This window comes from Prinia subflava, chromosome 4 (assembly GCF_021018805.1).
Source record: "Prinia subflava isolate CZ2003 ecotype Zambia chromosome 4, Cam_Psub_1.2, whole genome shotgun sequence".
Classification (NCBI taxonomy): domain Eukaryota; kingdom Metazoa; phylum Chordata; class Aves; order Passeriformes; family Cisticolidae; genus Prinia; species Prinia subflava.
In genome coordinates, this window is record NC_086250.1 from 70,738,366 (window position 1) to 70,757,759 (window position 19,394).

Sequence of the window (19,394 nt, forward strand, 5' to 3'; positions counted from 1 at the left end):
CCATTTTTCAAAAATCTTTTTTGCTTCCCTATTTTCACTTTTTAAACATAAATTAGGTTAACATTAAGCCTTAAGAAAACCATTTTCAGTAAAATTACCCATGATGAAAACGGTCACTCCTGCCCTCAGAGGCCTCCCTGTCTTTGCTGATATGATTAGTATGTCCAAGACAGTGATTTCTCGAGAAATCATATTTCTCACATATGAATTTCTCATATATAACTGCTTGAATTTGTGATATCACAAATTGCCTGGCAGTATTTCAAGAGTAAGACGTGGATTTGTTTCCACCTTTCCATAATGAGAACACCCAAAAGACACAAGAGCATCTTTGTTAATTCCAGAGCTGAGTTTTACTAGAACCAACTAGATTAAATATACATTGATTGCACAGAAAAAAATAGAGTGAAGTAAGAGAAATTTAACTGTTTGTGGACAATCTCCTCAGTGCTCACTTTGCCCTTCCAGGGCAGGTCCTTCTCTTTCTTGCCTTCTTCAATCACTCGCTTGATTGAAAATTAGAATCTGAAACCATTTTCTCTCTATCACTGAATCCCACCAAGGACAAAGCAAATGCTGGTGGGTTCCACAGTTTTTCCTTTCTTGCCTCCCTCTCCACATCCCTTTCAGTCACCTAATTTTCCCACTTAAGAACAAGGTTTCTGAAAAATGACGTGACAAAACCAGACATCTTCTTTCCCCCATTCCCAGCTCACTTCCAGAAGTGAGACCTGTTCAACCCTCTCTGGATTCAATTTAGGATGAACACGAGTTTCACCAATTCCCTTCTCCCACCAGCCCAGGACACACTTGCCATCCACCCCATACTTTGGGAGGGGAAATATGTCTCCTTTTCAGCCCATCAGGTTTGCTCTGTTAAGAATCTTCTGGGGATTTTTCCCTGCAGAACTGGCATTCTAAAACACTGTGGGACATCCAGATCATTTTCTCTATTCTCCTCTTCTTAATTACAGCCATGACCTCCTGCATGTCCTGCTAATGCAGGAGAAAACCTCTCCTCTGTCCCAGCTCCCTCAAGTGTCTCTGCCAAACCAAGTCTCCAAAGCCTCAGAATGACCCTTTTATCACAGATGGTTCTTTCCTCTGAGGAAAGATGGATTTTTCCTCCCTGCCTCAGGCATCTTAACACTGCTCTCCAGCACATCCTCACTCTGCACTCATGATCCCATTTTGTTTTTTCTCACAGGGCAGACAGGTGAACTTTATCCACAGTGTTCACTCAGACCAAATCTGGTGCTTGACCAATTTCCCAGTGTTGGTCCTTTCAATCCACTGAGCTGTTTTGAAAACCAGGGCATCCAGCTCTCAACAGTGCCTGTCATTTTCATTTGCCTTATTCTCAGAGCAGTATCATCCTGAGATTAAGTCAAAAGTTGTGTTGCAAGTCTTCTAACTTGATTTAAATCCTACACCTTTCTAAAGGAATACCTCAACAAGCTGATTTCTGAAGTCTTCACCTATAGGAGGTGACAAAACCACTGCATCTCTTCCCTATCCTCATCATCTTGGACTAGTAAATTACTTTAAAGACTGTAACACAGTTCTTGCTAGCTTTTTTTTCCTTTAGTATATATTTTGGAAACCTCAATATGATGTATTTATGTTAAAGATGCTCATTTTAACTCATACTCTTCGGACATTGTGTTTCTGTGAGTGGCCCCACCCATGCAGTGGCTTTATCTCTGCCACATTCCTCCTGCTCAGATTTCTTAATCCCAGTTTAATTTCTGCCTGTCTGGTGATCTGACTGGAGCCCTGGGCTCTTAGACTTCCTCTCTGATTCACATAAAGGTTATGCATGGGAGGAGCTCAATGAAAGACTTGGATTTCTTCTGTTTTCTGTAACATTCATCCATGTCAGGTGCTACAACCACACCTGGATAAAAAGGAGCTCCACCAGCTGAGTTTCTGACCAACCCTTTGAAGAAAAGGATGTCACACTCTGCAATTCTTTTCCAGACTTGTGTGGAAGAGTGCTACTGACTCCTCAAAATACAAATAAAACCGTCTCAGCTTTCAGAGGACACAGGGTTTTGTTCATTTCCAGCCTGGGGCTGCCTCAAGGTTCCCATTTTCCCTCACCACCCCTGCTCTGGGACCCCGAGTCACTGAGGGATGGAGGAGCTCTGCTCCCTCCTTCACAACGAGCATCCTTAAACACTGAAAGCACTGCAAGCTCCAGAGCTCTGTGTCATTAGTAAAATACATAAAACATGGGATCATGAACAGTAAAACTAAAAGTAAGATGAATAAAAGACTTTTAAGTAACTCCCTTGGTCCACTGTGGTTTCTTTTCTTTTTTTTCTCCCAAACTTCTTCTCAATCCATTAACAACCTAATTTCACAAATCCCTATGCATCCCTGGCATAAGTCTTTCTTTCCTTTGAACATTTCCAGAGACTGCTGGTTTTCCCCTCCTCAGTCTCCATTTCTGTCAAAGGCTCCAGTCTCTATCCCCTCTTCCAAAAAGCTGCTTCCCAAAAATACCCTCAGATTCTCTCAGGGAATGCTCCCTCTCCCTCCTACCAGAGTCTTGCACCTGATGGCAAACACAGCACAAAAAGGAGTTTTCCCCTCACTGTGGTCAGAGTCATGAGAAATTCAAACACCAGTCATGATGCATCCCACACTGGAGTTTTCAAAAAGACCCAAAAGGTCAGTTTGCCAAAATCTTAATTAACAAGATCCAAGTTCTTATTTCCCCTTCTGCTCTGCAGAATTTCCTGTCTGGTTCATTTCAGGTACATTTTAGCCACAACTTCCTACTGCAAAGTTCTTTGCCCAGTTCTTGGTTTCAACCACAGCCCAATGAATAGATGACCATTAGTTTAAGTTTTTAGTTTCTGTAGTAGATTTTCTCTAGTTTTTTAAAATTCTTCAGAACTTCCTATGCATAGAAGTGATACACAACCACAACAACCTTTTTTAGCCAACTAGAAACTTGATGTTTCCTTGATAACTGTACTTTTATATCTGCAGAAGGCACCCAGACAGCTTGAATCAAGTACAGAACTTTGTTTATGTTCAGTGTTTCAAATACTATGTATATATACATATATATATAAATTTATATATATATTTTATATATATATGTATACAGGTAGTAAGTCATAGATACAATAGCAGATTGGAACTATATTTAGAGTGAATCCCACTGCCTCTTTGGAAAACTCCAAAGCCACTTGCCTTAAGGTTCCAGAAGCAATTAATCATTTCAGATTCTTTCTTAAAAAAAAACGAACCAAAAAAGCCCAAACAACTCTGTTTCAGCACTGTTTACTGATATTCTCTTCTAATAGCCATTATTTTCCACCTGAGAAGAAATTAAATGGTATTTTCGCAAAAGGTGTCAATCCCGGATATCTTTTTTTTTAAAAAAGCTTGTCAACAATTTTTTATGTTTTATTATTTGACACATAATAAGGATGAAACAGGAGCAATCTTCTGAAAACTTTGATGGCTGGCAAGAATCCCATCTCTTCACTAAAAAGAAAAGAAAAAGCCCTGTGTTGTAAAGAAAATTATTTACTATTTGCTGTGATGGGTTTTTAAGGTTTACTTGCAAATGCTTGGTAAATAAAAAGGCACCTTTCTCTTAAATTATTTTGAAGTATAAACAATAAAGGCAGACCACAAAGCCTTCTTTTAAACTTCTTTTAAACTAAACCTCCAAGGAAGATCAGCACAGCTTGGCTGCTTTACAACTTTACCAGGTTAATACACATCTGCACAATGAATACTGGAACAAATATTTAAAACAGAAAACAACGAGACAAAAACAGCAACAAAAACCCAATAAAAACAAACAAACAACAAAACAAACAAAAAATGAAACAAAAACAAGAAAAGGTACCCGTTGCTGTCTTCAATAAAAACCTGAAGTAAGAATTTTAAATGAGAAATATGGGAATTTCCCCTCTAAAAACCACAGGCTGCCAGAAAAATGTCAGCCAAGCAAGCTTTTCCATGGATTCCATTAAAAGATTTCACAAAATAGAGGTAAAAAGAATAATCAGGACACAAAGCACTGCCCAGGACAGGAATACTCAGGATCAGATGCCAACCAGAAATTAAGTACAGAGGGAAGTAACACAGGTAAGGAAGGTGTCAAAGTTTGGAGGCTCAGTCACCAGCAACAAAGACACCTGAAGAAGGAAATCACAGAATTATTTAGGCTGGAAAAAGAACTCCAATTCCAACCATCAACCCAGCACTGCAGCAGAACATCCTTGGGGAAAGTGTGGCCAGGCAACTTTGAGAAGCTTCAATTAAGGCAGCCCAAAATCAGATGCTCACTTTAAAAGATGTTTTTGAGTTTGTTAGATCTCAAGAGAAAGGGTTTCCACCTAAGTGGTGGCAACAGCTCTCAGGAGCTCCTGAACAAAAATGGAAGGGCAAGGAAGATTCCTCTGCAAAACAAGCCTGTACAGCTGAGTTCATCAGTTCTCAGGGTTAAAATGAGATCTGTACCAGCTAAAACTTGTGAAGGTGAACTCCTGCTGAAATAATTCACAATCAGATTATCCAAAACCAAATCCGCCTCAAAAGAAAATGAAAGACTTTTCAGTCTTTGTGCTACCAGAAGAGACGTGGAATCAGGGTGCTGAACAGTGATTTTGTGCTTCAACCATTCAGCACCATTGCTTAAACAATACTGGAGTCTTTTGGCAAGAAAATACAGGCCAATTTTATGTAACAACTTCCACTACAGTAGGAGTTACTGGTAAACTGAAATGAAAACAACAAAAATTATTTTGACAGTACTACAAAAACGATCAGTCAACACTTTCAACAGTATCTGGAAAAAAATCTCCCTCTATGGAGAACAACATCAGTATGTGATGCTCCAGGAGATGGGTATATTCTGAATTTTTAGCTCCTAACTCCACAGTGTTTCATGGTGATAGAGACATTCCCTTGCTCAGACTGCACAATCCTCTGTTGCTGGGGCTGACTTGTCCTCGGATCTTGCTCTTTACAGCTTCAGCTCTTTCTTCCTCTATCTCAGAAAACCTCACCTTTCCTCAGACTACAGAGGAAGCACAACAAATTAATACCATGTTAGTATGATGCACATCTCAGATTTTTACAGGCTGGGGATGGTCTCCTCTTATTACAATGCATGATTTAAAGTATTAACAGTACGAGAGCTGGCACAGAGATTTCTTACCAAATGCTCTCCTCATAAGAGAAATAATCATGCAGTTAAGAGAACAAAATCATTTAGTGTGAAAGTCACCTGGTTTAGCACTAAATACTGTTCAACATCTGGTCTTAAGATAAATATCAATTTGTGCCTCTAAAGCAGAGTTTATTTTTTGAAAAAATCTTTACTAAAAACAGTCATCACATACTGAGAATTTCCACATGCAGCCTGCTAACACTCAGACTAATTTGTCTCATATAAGCCCTCCAGTAAATCCAAAGTCCTTTTCCCTTGTGTATTAGCTACCAATTACTACAACACAGAAACTAAAAACTCAACAAGAAAATAAATGTTAATACTTACATAACACTTGAACCACTTTTGCTACATCAAATAACTGGATTTTTTTTTTCATTCCAGCATTCTGACACACACCTGGTTGTGAAGTTTTGGTGTTTAACACCAGGAGGATGAACCCAGAGACGCTGCTGGCTGCAGAGCAGCACAAACCACTATTCCCATCAGAAAAGGGCCAAGAACCAACAGCTGAAAGCAACTGTATGGCTTCACCACCTGCTGCTGAAGCCACCTTTATACCCATTTCTCATCCCTGGCAGTTCATTCCCCTTCATGCAGCTGTGCCATGAACTAGATCTTGATACTGACCCTGGAGAAATCCAATTTTGCTGCTTTTGTGGCTGGTTCTGCAGTGGGTTCCAGGCAGGAACTGGGGGATGCTGACTGCTTCTTTCAGCAGTTCTGCCAGTTTATGCCAGCTTAAAATTCCCATGAAACTATGCAGAATGAGGCACGTCCAAGTTAGAAATGTGGCAAAAAAAAAAGAAAAAAAAACCGAAGGGAAGCAAGCACAGACTGTTTATCCCATAGAACAAATTACTGAAGAGAGATGTTGAAATCCTCATTTCTAAGTAACTCCCAAATAAGCCAGCCTGCCCTTCGGAAGAGGATTTTCAGCAGATGCCTGTTAATTTTTCAATTTTTCAGTCAAACATAAGCTACTGAGCTCCAAACAGGGAGTAACAGTTACATGTAATGACCTGCAACACCCTAAATGTCAGACTAAATTACCCAACAGCTCCTTCTGCCTCCCATCTTCGAAACACAGATATATTTTAGCTCCATCCCTGGCTGTGTCAGATCAGCAGGCTCTAACAGTTCGAAACACAGGAGTCAAATGTAATGATATCCCTGCTTGGAACAAGTCCAGGGGTTGAATCTGATTTCTTCACGTAGAAACAAGCAGCTCTTAGCATTTGATCTGGAATTCGTACCTCGTTAGGAGGGAAGCAGCGGAAGTCTCACCCGTGCCTGGTTCTGAGCTGGTGATGATGGGGAAGGAAAGGGGGGGAAGGAAGGAGGAAAAAGGGGGGGAAGGAAGGAGGAAAAAGGGGGGGAAGGAAGGAGGAAAAGGGGGGGGAAGGAAGGAGGAAAAGGGGGGGAAGGAAGGAGGAAAAAGGGGGGGAAGGAAGGAGGAAAAAGGGAGGGAAGGAAGGAGGAAAAAGGGAGGGAAGGAAGGAGGAAAAAGGGGGGGAAGGAAGGAGGAAAAAGGGGGGGAAGGAAGGAGGAAAAAGGGGGGGAAGGAAGGAGGAAAAAGGGGGGGAAGGAAGGAGGAAAAAGGGGGGGAAGGAAGGAGGAAAAAGGGGGGGAAGGAAGGAGGAAAAGGGGGGAAGGAAGGAGGAAAAAGGGGGGAAGGAAGGAGGAAAAGGGGGGGAAGGAAGGAGGAAAAAGGGGGGGAAGGAAGGAGGAAAAAGGAGAAGGAAAAGGAAAAGGGAGAAGGAAAAGGAAAAGGGAGAAGGAAAAGGAAAAGGGAGAAGGAAAAGGAAAAGGAAAAGGGAGAAGGAAAAGGAAAAAGGGGGAAGGAAAAGGAAAAGGGGGAAGGAAAAGGAAAAGGGGGAAGGAAAAGGAAAAAGGAGGGAAGGAAGGAAAAAGGAGGGAAGGAAGGAAAAAGGAAAAGGAAAAGGAGAAGGAGCTGTGCTGTGCTAGAGCTGGTCACCAACCCCGTCAAAACCCTCAGCTGTGAGTGCAGGGAATGATAATTTTGCCTGCCACGAGCAGACAGCTTCTGTGAGTCAGGAATCTTCACGTTCAGAAGCTCTGAGGAGGAGGGTCAAATCAGAAACCTTGGCTTTTAGCTTCGTTCTTCATGCCTCAGTATGTTATGGGTGAAGGAAGATGCTTTCTCTCTGCCTCAGTAACTGTGTAGTATTTCATCCTTTGAAAATTTAAAAAAAAAAAAACAACCCTCTAAATTTACAAGACGTGTAGCACTTGGCAGGATTTCATAAGTGCTGAGTGACTGAGATGAGCTCACTTAACACAATTTTGAAATAAATGTATTATTTTCTACAGCTGAGCCCATACATTCTGCAAGGCAATGGGAGAAGGGAGGGATGATACAGAGCATGGCCTGAAGAGTGTGGCCTGTTGCCAGTGCCCACACACACTTATCCCTCTCCTTTCCAGCCTCTGTCACATACACACACTCCCTGGAAAGAAACAATCCTCTCAGGGCATGTAGGAGCATTTTTCCAGTGCTGCCAACTTCTTCCAACATCCTATTTTCACTTTAAAATAAAGACTCTGCTCATATAACTACGAGATCCTTGACTTACATAGCAACACCTGGCAGAGAAGTAGAAATAAAACAAGCGGGGGGGGGGGGGGGCGGGATGAGAATTTTTCCCAATTCTCTCCTTTTTTCAGTGTGACCAGGAAAGTGGAATTTGTCACCACCACGGGCAAACTGCACTTTTAAATCCATCATGCAGAGACAGACTGTGGATTAAGAGTGGTCAGGAACATTCATGGATATTCATGGATGGGAATCAAGTACAGAGAGCCAAGCCCATCACTTCTCACACCTGGTGCTTCTGGCTTCACACACCTTAAAAACCAACTGTAAAGGAAGACACTGCACAGAAATATCTTCAGCAACACAAAGCTTTGAAGTCCTTTTACACTTTCTGCAAATTCACAGCCTCTGTTTAGATCTGCTCCTTTAAGTAGCTCAGGTGTGGGATTTAAGACAAGCTCCTCAGCTGAATGAGCTGCATGTCACAGCATAAAAATCCATTGCTAGAGATTCCTCATCCTATAATTTGTATTAGTCAATAGTACTAACCAGGTTTCATAAAAAAAAAAAGCAGTGTTGCTTCTAATTACCCAAAACAACAACAAAGAAGCGTTTCAGTCTTTCAGAAAATTAATACCTGAAATTATCAGCCTCCAGTACATGTACAAAACCACCCAGCTAAGAGATACCAGCAACTTAAGGACGAGTGAGAAATCATTTTTTTCTGCAGTTTAATTCCAGCACTGACTGCCAGACTGTCTGAAAAGGAGACTGAGCAAGCCAGGGGGACAAGTGGCAGCCTACTCATGTACCAGGCAATTCAGCAAGGGCTGAAAAACAGGACAAATGAACCCATTTTCAGCTTGGACTGATCTGGTTATATCACCAACCCGAGCTAAAACCAGCTCGGGAATCAGAGCAGACACACTGCTGTCGCTGAGTAAGCACAGAAAGGAGGCCAGAGGCATCCATCAAATTCAGGAGGGAACTGTGTAGGTATTAATCACAAAAATATGTAAGTTTAGGGATAAAGTAAGCAAAGTTTTGGGTTTTGTGGGGTTTTTTGGGTGGGGTTTTTGGGGGGGTTGGGCTTTTCGGTTTGCTTGTTTTTTGGATTTTTTTTTTTTTTTTTTTTTTTGGTAAATGGATATGTTTTAAAAAACACAAGAAAATTCCTTCTATATTTTTAAAAGCCAGGCCTGAGCTGTTCACTGTGGAAGGATCCCTGCTTGATCAATGCTGACAACACATGGACAACACTGGAATTCTGTCCCTGCAGTATCGTGGTTATGGTCCAAGTAATGCAAAGGTCAAGAATGAACACACCCAGAACACAGAAGACACCCACCCTTGTGCATTAGAGAAATATTTACTTAATTAGTCATGAAGTTAATTTACCCCTTGAATGACTGAAAATACCTTAAAATTGCATCAGTTTTCCCTTTGCTATAAAATAATTAAAGGCCTAAATCAGTTCCACAAGAGAAACTCATTCCTAACCACAACTAAGGCATGAGCACTGCAAGAGCTCCTCGTGGAAAAATAATTATATTGATTTAAATAAAACAGTGAAATTATTGTTACTAATAGTACCTTCAAGCTTGCAGGAATTCACTAGTTCAAGCAAAAATTACCAGCATTTAAAAAGAATTCTAGAAAAATTCTATATAAACCCACTTGATTTGAAACAAATCATGCCCTTTTGTGAGCACCACAGTAAGTTATACTCAACTATTACATGAGTATTAAACTAACCCAGTTTTCTTTTATATAAGTTGCCAAGAGAATGCTCTTTCTTTTCACCCTTTTCTGATTACCAGAAAAAAAGTCTTGAAAAACTGCTTCTGCTAGAATTACTGAAGTCTTAAGTATGACCAGTAATTAACAATCAGCAAAGGACATTACTTATCCCTAAAAATTTAGAGATAAAAATATTTTTAAATTGAAGTACAAAAATTTTTTTAAAAAATCACAGTAGTCATGACAACCCCATTCCCCTTCCTTCTGCTCACCCATGTCATCAATATGATACCTAAAATAATCCATGGTAATTAAACTATCTGCAAGAGACATCGACTTGTGCAGAAAATAATCCTAGAAGAACTTACACCAAGAAGTGTTGTGGTTTAATGCCAGCCAGGAATTAAGTTCCACACAGCCCCTCGCTCCCAGAACAGGGGGATGAGGAGAACTGGGGAAAGTTAAAACCCATGGGTTGAAATAAGAGCAGTTTAATAATTTAAATTAGGTCAAATATCATTATATATAATAGTATATAATATGATGAGACAGGAGATAATAAAAAGAGAAAGAATAGGGGATGGACAAGTCAGAAGTCACTGACTTGATGCCCAGCACATCCCAAAATACCACTGGCTCCTCAGTCATCCCCCAGTTTATGTACTGGGCATGATGTCCCATGGTATGGAATATCCCTTGTCCCAGCCATGCCTTCATCACCAGAGCCTGGGAAATTCAGAGTCCTTGACTTGGAATAATCATTCCTTAGCAGCAACCAAAAACATCAGTGTGTTATCAATGCTGTTCTGACACTGAATCCAAAACACAGCACTGCACCAGCTACCAGGGAAAATCAACTCTATCCCAGCCAAAACCAGGACAGACCCGTTAGCCTGACCTCAGTTCCTGGAAAAAATATGGAGAGGATGATACTGGATGCTGCTTTGAGTCTTTTGAAGAATACATCTGCCAGGCACCATCAACACAAGGTTAATTAATTTGATACCCACCTATGATAAGGTCAACTGCCCAAGGAATGAAGGGGAGGAAGGGGATTTAGTTTTTCTGGATTTTAGAACAGCTTTTAGCACTTCTAGCACCCTTCTGGAGAAGCTGTCCCACTGTGGGATGAGCAAGTTCATGGTGCTCTGGGTGACAAACTGGCTGAAAGGCAGAGCTCAAAGAGGTTCCAGCCTGGGGACTGTCACCAGCAGTGCTCCTCAGGGATCAGCCCCAGGGCCTGTCCTGTTCAATGTATCTATCAGGTATTATGATAAATGTATTTATCATTTATCAATGACCTGGATGCTTCAACCCTTTAGCACGTCCTGAATTGCTCAGGCCGTTGGACTAGATGATCACTGTAGATCCCTTCCAACTAAAATATTCTATTCCATGCTAACATTTCCACCTGGGTGTAAAGCAAGCACCAAGTTGGAAAGATCCCACCTAATCCTTTCAGCAGGGCACTCAGTGCCCACCTAAACCTTCTAATAAAATGCCTAATTTCACCTATATGACTCAATTTGTTACTTTTCCTCCCATTATTTGAACAGCAGGTGACACGTCCACAGATGGTAAAATCATCTGGGAACATCAGAGCACAGCCCTGTGATTCTGCACCTCTTTAATCAATCCATACAAGTCTTTTAAGTCTAGTCAACTGCACTGCAGAGTCTGATTACAAGAACAGAGTAAAACTCATCAGGACTGTTTCTGAGATTTTAATGACAGAGTGGCCAAGGTAGCACCATGGTGTCTATCATGTATCTACACTTGACAGACTAATTTTATTCTAACCCAGTACATTCCCCTCCAACTGCTTGACTCAATTCTTACAACTCAAGAAAGATTCTATATCAACACCTACATTAATGTGTTATGTTAACATGTTATATATGTGTTATAATGTTATAATGTTAATAATTTTCGACTTTGCCTTCAAAAGCACATTTTGGCACATATTGTCTTCATTTTGGTAGACAAAAGACCTGGATTCTACAGATTTTCACAGAAAAACAGCACACCTATAATAAACTCGTATTTCTTACAAAGCACAGCAATCACATCACTGAATATTGGGATTTATCTCAATTGTCCACACCAAGTATCAGCTCTCCTTTACCCTGTAGGTAAAGGAGGTCTACTAAAACTAGCAAAGCTTTTTCTATGGTTCACTTCACTAAATCCAGTCTCTCCATGAGAAAATGAGGATTCACATCCTAAACTTGTTCAGGTAGCCCTCCACTGATTGTGAAATCCAGAGCGACCTGCTCAGACCAGTCATTCCCTGACACTGCTGTTCCTGGAGTCTGGAGGGATTAATCTTGTTGGCAACTTCAAGCTTCTCCTAGGTGGTTTCAAGGCAATGCTCCTGTCCAAAAAATTAAACACTTGGCAAAAGGAAGATCTGTACTTCTGGTATCAAAAATTACATACGCAAGTCCAGATTATTAATTAAAGACACAGTGACCTCGTGGTCATCAGCCAAGGAAATGACGCTGAGGACAAAGACATTCTGCCCTCCTGGTCTCACCACAACCTCCCTCTGTTGACAAGATGATATTTCATCCTTCTATGAGAGAAATGAACCATTACATCTGATTTTATTTCCTGAAACTGCTGAGTCTTTTATAACTACAGAGGATAGAACAGACAGACAAGAACCTTAAGAGTGAAGGAAACAGAAATTAAATGGAGGTAGTAAAGGACAATTTCTCTCCTTCACAACATAGAGCAGCTCCCCTCACCTGATCTTTGCATCAGTCAGTGACCTATGTCTTAGACAATATTGTTACCCACCTAACACAACTTGAAAGACTGAAACACCTAATACTAATTTACTCTGCATTTGGTTAGAAAACCGAACTAGAACACCAAAAAAACCCCAAAAGAAATGCAGCAAACTCAATGCTTTCTCAAAAAAAAAAAAACAAACCAAAACAAACAAACAAACAAAAAAAACCACAGCCCCCCCAACTCCTAAGTTTTCTAATCAAAAAATAAAATTAACCACACTGAGATCCAGAAAAGCTCCTGGGCTGCTTTAACATGCATTTCACTGACACAGACCTGGTGTCAGCAAGGGTTTGATTCCTCAAGCAAGCACTAGCAGGTCTGATCACTGCACTCCCAAGCTTCCTAATTTGTCATTGCTGTTATTGATTCAACTGTATTCCACAGAAGAGAAAAACACCCTGAACAATCCCAAGAATAACATCCTTCCTTTCCTGTTCAGATACATTTGTGTCAGTCATCTTCCTCTCCCAAGGAATTTCATGGCATCTTCTGAAACAGGAGCCGTAACTCCACTGGAACTTATCAGTCCTGTGGTTAAAGCAAGCTGAGCAAGCTTCACCCTAAGTGGCCAACAGTTCTGAGATAACTGAGAATAAATAGAGTTGGGAAACTCCTCTGGATATCAATTTGCACTGTTTCTGTTGGAAAAAAACCCACTTGACCTGCCCTCATGCACTGAGCAAATTCCAGCCCCCGATTCTACACAAGAATTTCTTTATTTCTATTCTATTCACATTATATAGGCTGAATACTCTGGGTCTTTCCTTCATTCTTCTCTGTTCTGCCACTCTCCGTTTCGATTCACACTTGAAGAATATGTTAACAAATAACATCAAATAACGTTATCAAATTCAACAAACTGGCTAAAGCAAAAGAAGGGAACAACCCTGGAAATTGTGCCTGGAGAAACCGACTGCCAAATGGCCACGGACACACTCTGTACTTTTCCACTGTTTGGTTAAAAGCTGTTAAGACAGGTCACATGGAGAGATGGAAAAGCCTTATTTAATCCCATGTTGGTTCAATTACCTTTCATCTTCAATAAGCCAACTCCACTGGGCCGCAGCATCTATTTCCCGTAAGAGAGTTAAAAACACAAGAATAAAAACATTTCTGCCACTCAAGGCATTCTGTGATCCTGCACCCTGCATCTCCATCAAAACTGCACAACACATGGATTTGGGTAAAGCCCCTGAACATGAACTTCTCTGCTGCAGCTCCCAGAACTATTTACATGACAATACATTCACAAAAGACATAGAAATTGCTTTCCTGTTAAACCAAATCCTTCAAGTCAAACCAAAAAGATTATGTTCTAACATTTACAAGTACCAAAATGTACAGTTCTTTGTCATTCCCAAACTCACCCAGTACCCCAATACTGCTGCCACCTGTGGCATTTAGAATCAGAAAATCCACTTAGTAACTAAAACCATTTTTAGCTAAAAAAAAAAAAAAGTCCAAAGGGTGGAAACAAAAAAGGACAATGTAAAGCAGGAGGGAAAAAATTATCAAATACTGAGTGCAGTAAAATGAAGACACATTTACTACTGGAAAAAAGTTGATATAACACTTTGATTGTTTGCTATGATGGTAAAATCAATTCTAGAATTTCTGCTTATCCTTAGAATTTTCAAAAAGTCAAATACAGATGATTTCTTGAAAATTTTGCTAGTTATGCAAAAACGGCTTCTTACTTTTAGGCTTATACTAGCAGAAATTGGCAATACTTAAGAGAGAAACTACAACAGATCATGCTACAATAACAGGATCTGATTCTGTCCACCTTTACCATGTAAAATATGCCAATCTTGGCAATACAGAATTTTTCACCAGCACTAATGCACTTCTACACCAAGGCAAACAAGTACCAAATATGATTATTCACTGCAACAACAGCATTAAAAATCCTGAAGAGTTGTGGAGACAAGGGAAAGCCTTCCCCTTTTAGCTGTTTGGGTGTTGGTGGGTTGTTTTGCTTGGTTTTGGTTAGGGTTTTTTTGGTGGTTTTTTATGTTTGTGTCTTTTGTTTGTTGGTTTGGGTATTTTTGTGTGTGTGTGTTTTTTTGGGGTTTTTTTTGGTTTTTTGTTTGTTTTTTTGGGGTTTTGGGTTTGGTTTGGTTTGTTTTTGTCTTCTGATTAGAGCAAAATAGATGCTTCATGCTTGGTATATTCTGGAAATAAACCTACAACAACTTGAGAGAAGCACTACAGTTCTCTCAACCAGAACCTTCTATTTCAGCATATCTGAACTTCCTCAGCCCCTATCTCTGGACAGCAATTCCTTCTCCCCATCTCCCTCATCCACCTGGGAGGCTGAAGGCAAAAAGCTCCTTCATCCCTGCTCTGCTCCTTGCAACACCTCCCACCCAGGGCTGCAAACCACAGGTCTAACAAATGTGTTGTAACGGAGCCTAAAGGCTGCAGAAATGAGGATTTCACGTGTGAGTACACTCCTAGTGGTAACTGCACACAGGATCCTCCTGTGCCACGCTCAAATGCCAAAACTCATAGCAGTGGTGCCATCTGCACTGCTCCTTTTGAAGTGTCTGCCCCTCACTGTCTCCTGCTGTAACCTCCTGCCTCCCTCCATCCTGCCCCTGCCTCCAAGAGTGCCCAGCTGTCCATCCTTCAGCCTCACAGCTGAGTTTATGAGGATTTAATTTGATATTACTCACAGAACAAGAACTCGGTATTGATCTGTTTTCATTGCTCTCAAAATCTGAGTGATTATCTTAACGCGTCGCCTTGAATGACTTCCACAGGACTCGTTTTTAGTCAAAGGTTAAAAAGCTCTGTTGTAAAACAAAAACTCGATCAAAGTGATTTGTGTAATTGAATACAACTTGCAAAGCAATTTTTAATTTAAAGGGTCTGAATAATCAGAAGCCTCCCTCTCTACAACACTGCAAATATTACATGGTACTGTAATTACTCTCTGTGTTAACACCCTGACAGTACCACCAACTATTCCCTAGAATGAACAAGAAATGTATTTCAGTATTTATTCATCCTGAAATCAACTTCTCTTATTCCTGTAATCTAGTGTAACTCCTCAGAACACAACATTTCACACGGCTTTTGGGGAAAAAAAACCCCAAACAATCCAGCAAACCCCCCCCAACAAAACCCAACCCATATCTTTAACATCCTACAATTCAGTGTTGCAGCCTCATCCTCATCCTCCTCATTAAATTAAAAAGGATCCTCAGCTTTCCTCTTCCCCTTCCACGCTCAGAATTTTCCAAAATTCAAATTAGATCATTCACAAAACCAGTGCAGACCTCTAATGACATTATAGAGTGTTTCTGCTCATACATCAATCACTGTTTAGAGTAGTCCAGGCTATTTTTAGGATGAGTGATTAAAAGATCTTTTTAAAAATCATAAAGACAGATTGAGAAGCCTCAGTCATTAAAATTCCTGTAGTAAATAAAAAGAACTTGAACCACTTTGCTGAGTCAGGTTCTACTCCAGACTTGTAGAAATTTCTGCAAAATACAGAAAATCTCTGTAGGGTCAGAAAATAAAACAGTGCCTGGACAAACCTTGAGAATTTAGCCCAAATTATGAAGAATTAATTGACTCAAGAGGCTGCAGCTCAAGACCTGCAGAATGCCCAGTCTAGTCCACAGAGCCAGAACAGACACTCAGGAGTTTGGAACCAAGCTGGATTCTTGTTTTCCAACAACTGAGGGCCTACAGAACACCAAGTTTTTGTTCAAAAGCAGAGACTGATTCCATGAAAAATATTGGCATATGAAAAATTCCATGATAAAGTCAACTGAACTGATGGGAATACAAATGGATGGACAGGAACTGTGGTCTGCAGGAAAAGTAAAGTGCAGGGTTTGCTGCAAAGGTGAAAGAAATGTGTGAAAAACTAAACTGTGTTAGACTCAGACACTTGAGGAAAAGGTGAACCAGTGTGTTCCTACACAAAAATTTTGACAAAGCCAACTGTGCACCAGTTCCTGACCACGTCTTTTATTAAAGGGAGATTCAGTGGTTTGCTTTTTAGCCTGACAAAATGGAACTATAGACCTAAGTCTCAATATTGAGGAAAATGTCTCCAGTTTATGAAACCAGAGATATAAAATCACATTAATTCCACAGATACTATTTTTCAGGAAGATATAGTTCAATCTTGACCATCTACCACGGCAAAACAATTAGTACATTTTCAAAAGTGACTTAAAACTGGCTTTTGCTAGTTTTTGTAGCCTCAGGGACTATTACTTTGGAGGAGTGAAATGATGCATTTTCACTTTTACACATCACAGGGACTATTACCAAACCAACAACAAGATTTATACACTGAAAGCCTGTAGGATTCTATTCTATACAACAAGAACACACCACACTTATTAATAATCTCTGTCTTAGTTTCTCTTTCTCTCCATCTGGTGTTATTTCTGTGCATCCTTCAGTAACTTCAGATTTGAAACCATTTTTCATTTTCTCGTGTCATTTTATTTGAAGCATATGCTTCAGTTATCATCTTTGTCTGCATGTGTGATATCAATAATGATTCTATACAGAAAGAGTCAGATTCCAAAGTCTTTATTAGGTAACAGCTTGCCTCAGCAACATGGGCAGTCTACAAACTATTTAAATCAATTAAGACTAATTTCCATATTACTCAACCTGACACAGACACACTGTACATCAGAATCTAAATAAACACATATAGACAAGTAAAAGAAAAGCTATTTGCAAACACTGTGAAAGACCACAAACAGATTAAATGAAGATTACAGCCAACGCTGCGTCAAATCCCAGCCACTGATCCACCTCACAGAGTGTCCTGAACAGCAGGAAACACCTCAAACGTCTCACAGAAAGGTATAAGGAATTCCTGCAACACAAAGCTGCAAAGTAAATGGTAAAAAAAAGGGTCACTTCCACCAAAATGTAATGTATTTCTGGTGGATGAACGCCCTCGAGAATCCGTGTTCTGCTTCACTGACAAAGTAATCCCCGGAGATTTCCTCATGTCATTACACTCCAGTTCTGTCCATTACACAACCCTCCCTTTTAATTTCTAGTAAAATAAAGTATCTTACTTAACACATTACTATATGGCACCCGTTCAAGACAAAATCTTCCAGCACCAAACCCGTTAATAGGAAAAGGTAAACAATTAGCTCCTTAATATCACGGTCTGTGTGTCCTCCTAGTGATAACTATCTGAAACTGCACTGATCTGCTGCCAGCTCCTGTCCTGCCTTTAACTCTTCATTTCCTTCATTTCGCTTTGATTTTGGGAAATTCCTGCTGTCAGGCCACATACTGCTCACTGTAACTCACCCAAATAAAGCCCCCACAAGCTCAGCACTAGATATTCACTGGAGAGAAAATTAAGATGCAAAGATAACTAGTAACTACTGCACAGCAAAAGTGCAGTAAATAAAACAATTTAATGTTTCAGAAGAATACACAAATTGCAAAGCACCTCAAGGTTTAGGTTTTTAAGCAACATAGAAAACTGACTCCAATTTTCAGCTAAGTCTATGTGCCAGTTTCACCCACAGATGAAATTTTTAAAACGTGAATAAATACAAATGTTCCTCCAAGGTGATCATTACCGAAGATTCATGAAGTTCAATTTCATTTCTACAGCACAGCTGGACTACAGCTCTGCAGGCCAAAGGCTTTAGATCACTTTATCTGAGCCTTTTTCTACCCCAGGTTATTGCATTTTGTCCAAAACAGAACCAAGAACTTTCTCTGAGTTTTTTTCCACCCATCAGGTGACCATGCACTTACCCAAGAACTGACAAAAAACAATTAAAGAGATATTCCCAGATTATTTCAGATGAATGACAACGCCAACCTACAGAGAAATGCAAAAATCATCAAGGGCTCTACCAGACTGAACTGAAAAGTTCACATGGACCCCAAGCCAGGACAACTTTTTGGGATAACCTGCAATTCTTATGACTACACTGCATCCTCCCCAAGACCCAGGATAAAGGAAAATACACACCAGAAGATGAGGATGCTGGTGCCATAGCTACAAGTTTAAAACCCAGATAGTGAGAGGAAAAAAAATCTATCAACAGAACAGTGAATACGGGCACATTGTGGGAGTTTATACCTCTGGTTCTTCCTACAAAAGTTAGTAAGTTGAATTTTAGGAATCTCACTGCCATACATGCAGAAGAGGTTGGAGACATGGAAGGGTTATGACAGCCAAGCCATTGACAAATGCTAATTACCGGTAAAATTACCATGGAAATTCACAGGAATGTTGCCAACTTAGACAGGCAGCGTGTCTTTCTGGAAATAGAGTTTGTAGCTGTTATAAAACAGCATGATGACTGGCTAAAACCACAGGATTGTTAAAAGCACTTGTAAATTTAAGAACTACTTGTATTTAAGAATTTCCCATTGTTATAATTTCTGTGAAGTCGGGCAAGTTTCAGTATATTGTGCATGGTCATCAAACAAAATAATCTGATTTAAAATGAATGAGTGTATTACTAACCTCAGAAATTCACATTTATCTTCAACCTTCAAACTGACACATGATGTTCAAACACTCATTTTCAAAGCAGAATGTCTGTATTTTCATGTACTGAAACACCTAGATCATTTATGAATCAAAGCACTCCTTTAAAGGTGTTCTAGCTAGTCTTTACTCTGCTAGGTTAGGTATTAGCCTTAAGTAGTATTTTAGCTAATTAATATAAAGAAAAAAATCCCCACAAAACAGAAAAAATATTCAACTCAAATATATCATCCAGGCATTTTAGGATTACACTGTTATTTAAAAGAAAAAAACACATACACTTTTGAATTATTTCAGTTCACCTAATCTGCTTAAAAAAATAAAAAAATCAAACATAACTCTTAAAACTACTTTAGAATTCTCATTTTTCCTTCAGACACCTCTTTCATCTTTCCTCGTTCCCACACATGCTGACCTGCCACAGTTTAGTTAATTTATATTGCTCTATGAAGACCATATTTCACTTCAAAGAATGCATTTTGGTTGGAATCATCTCTTTTACATTATAAATGTCATACAATCCAAAACTCTGTTCTATGTGATGAGTAATAAAGCTTGGCTGCCTGTTTCCTTTATCAAAC

General features: G+C 39.9%; 1 protein-coding gene across 3 annotated transcripts in view; it reads right to left on the reverse strand.

The window, feature by feature from the left end:
* Positions 1-19,394, reverse strand: part of LOC134550420 (endonuclease domain-containing 1 protein-like) — a 173,169-nt gene that overhangs the window by 125,720 nt on the left and 28,055 nt on the right. The gene's annotated exons all lie outside the window — the stretch shown is intronic.